The sequence below is a fragment of the Apis mellifera genome, linkage group LG6, assembly GCF_003254395.2.
Source record: "Apis mellifera strain DH4 linkage group LG6, Amel_HAv3.1, whole genome shotgun sequence".
NCBI lineage: Eukaryota > Metazoa > Arthropoda > Insecta > Hymenoptera > Apidae > Apis > Apis mellifera.
In genome coordinates, this window is record NC_037643.1 from 4,766,681 (window position 1) to 4,770,108 (window position 3,428).

The window sequence follows — 3,428 nt, forward strand, 5'->3', positions numbered from 1 at the left end:
CGCACAACGCTATACTGAAAATTTCTCGAGTTTCAAGAAACACTAAACTATTATAAAAAAACACAGTTGCATAAGTAACTGCATAATTCACCAAACAATAGGCGCGAAACAATGAATAAGAAAAACAAGAAGATAATCTTGGCAATCAATTATTATGTCATCCACCCTTCTCACTCACCGCCATATTAAAGATTCCTCGAGTCCGATTACTAAATACCTCTCCAACCGTTTCTCCCTCTCGTTTCTTCTCTCCTCTTATCACCTCCAAGCTTTCGGCCCCTCGCCCTTCTTTCCCGCCATTCCACCCGCCTCGTTTTCGTCCTCTTTCACTCGCCTCCGCTCTTTCCGTGTCGCGGATATTATTGGAAGCCAGGAGAAGGCTGGCGATCGAACGCTACCGTTGGCATTCCTAAGGGTGGAGGAAGGACACCCGAGGTAATGTCGTTTAAAGGCATAGGAGGACCCCTCCATCCATTAAAATACCGCTCGTTCCCGGTAAATCTCATCGGCTCTTCATTTTCGAGACCGTGTACAAAACGTGGTCGAAGCTCGCCCCGTCATGCTAACTAACTGTCCGGTTATCCGGAGTAAAATGCCCGGGAGGATGCTTGATCGAAGAGAGGATCCTGATCTTCTCTCCACAGGGAACGTTTGTACTTATGAAACGCGATGACGTCGGCGTTCGATCGATTGAAAAACTCGATACACCGTAAATAGACTACTAGTGACGTTTGATTTGAAGGAATGGTATAGACTTGATACTATGGTTAGACAAATATTGGGATATTATCGATAAGTAAATATTATTAAACTTGGAAATTGAGAAAATATAAATGTAAGAGAAATTGGAATTGATGTTGTAGAAGAGAAATTTCGTGTTTCTCTTTAATTCGTAAATATTCGAGTTTAAAAAATTGTGGAAATGTGATATTGTAGGAGAAATTTTATTCGAAATAGGACAGATGGATGTTTTACGTGTGAGATATTTGTTGAAATTTTTAAAGATTAAAATTATTCATTTTTGAAAAAAAATTTAGTGATTTATTATTTTAAAACGTTCAGGATCCCATGATCAGGATTATATATATTTTTTTTTTTTTACGTCGATAATATATGTGTTTTATATTTAAATCCTCTTTCAAAATCCGTCTCAGATTTCAATTCAATCCATTGGAGAAATATCCATTTTTATTTATTCTATCATTTCCCAATTTATGATTTTTTTCATTTATTCTGAAATTATGCGATCCTATTTACAACTTAAAAAAAATTAACTCTTTATGTAGGGTACAATAATATGTTTTAATTTAAAATTCAATAATTTAAAATCTCTATAAGTAAACGTAATGAAGGGATTTTTCTTTCTTTTATTATATTATAATCTTGAGTCTTTGAAGTTAAATCCCCCCGATCCGTATCTTACCAGGATTAGAGTTTCGTAGATCTCGAGCTTTAGAGAGTCCAAGCTTTTTAACCAAGACCTTTCAAGGTCAAAGATATTTAATTTTCAATATAAAAGTTATACATTAAACTTTAAATCTTCAGCTTTAATTCGTTTTGACTATTAAATTATTTACTTCGATTAACAATAATTTACAATAATTTTTCTCAATATTGCATCGAAAATATCTTCATCATTTTAATGTCGAGTAAATTTAACAGATTGATCTTTCTTTTTTATTTGTAAATAATATTTTCCAAAATTTCTTAATATTAATTTACAATAACAATAAATTTTTAAATCATCTTAATAAATTCAAATATATCAATTGATTATTATTATACTTTTTTTATATGTCCTGTCTTTAAGTTCCAATAAAAAATATAATCATAAAATATGCATAAGTAATTCCAATTTTTTTCCTTTCTCTGTCAAATCATCATCACAGTTACATTCAAATATTAATTGAAAACGTAATGTAAAGCAAAACTGGAAATGCTCGTTGCCATTCTAAAATATTTCTCCAGAATAACAGAACTGATCATGGAGCTGTGCAACGTGGGATAGTCCTTAATCGCATCGTTCTACTTCGATTGACAAAATTCTACGATACAAATCCACGTACCCAACAAAAGGAACCGTTATTTCGGTCCGAGTTGACCAATTTCCTGTTCGTCGAACGTGTCGTGTCCCTGGACTAAATAGCTCGAGAAACTGGGTCCTATTAAGTAACGCTGGGTCGATAATATAAGCGAGGAGAAAAGAAATGCTCGAGAATAAAACCAATTGTGAGGAAAAAAAAATTGCGAGGGGAAAAAGCGCAAAGTGGATAGAGGAATCGTTGAATGAAAATTGAGAATGGTTTAAGAATAATAGGAAATGACGGATTATATTTATTTATCTTTGTAGTTTTTTTAGGCTAAATCTAAATAATTCTTTGATGCTTAATGTTCTTTTGGGGTTCATATTTATGAATACTTTATTAATTTATTAATATTTGATAAGATTATTATTAATTCTATTTATATATTATTCGTTGGACAAGGAATAATAAGAAATTATAATTATTGAAAATATATTTTATTTTCCTTTTTTTATGACTGTGGAAATTTTTCAAAAATAGGATCCATATTTTATCAATTTATTGTTGCGTATTAATATGTTATAATATTATTCGAAATCTCGAATTTTAATCAAAATGAATTATTCGCTTCTCCAGATTTATCATGCTTGAAATACATAATATAATCGAAAAAAATAAAATACGATGTATGAGACATTTATTATCATTGTGAAATATTGGTGTGATTATAATTTTGTTATAAATGAAAATATTTTATCAATTATATCAAAAATTTTTATCTCGTACGTTATAATAATTTTATTATTACACAATCTTGTATAACACAATAGATATTCAAATTAGATTCGAGTCATCATTTTTTTTTTCACAAATAAATCAAAATAAAATTTTCATTTCAATATTTTTCGTAATTTTTCAAAATTAATCTATAACGAGCAATGAAAGTATAGTTGGTATTCTGAATACAAACGATTAAATAATTTTTCGAATTTATAATATATCAATACGATGTTATTGCGTTAATCGTTAATTGAACGTGTCATTTCCATAAAATTTTAACGAAAATTGAAATTTTAACTTTTTTAATTAATATCGCTTTTGAATGATCTATATAAAAAAAAAAAAAATAATGTATTGTAAACATGTAAATGTCAGCCATAAAAATATCTACGTGAAATAGAAAACACATGTAGGTCTATTAACACATTTGCAGCCGCTTTTTCACTTTAAATTAAAAAAATTTAAAAGCTTTAAATTCAAGGGAAAAAAGTGATCTCCATTTTTTGAAAAAGTGTGAAATAAATTCCATTCATCGATTTTTCGTTTCATAGTATATTTATACTCGATATAATATTTTCCGTTAAATCGGATTAAATCCAGGTTTAAATTCGGATTATTTAAATC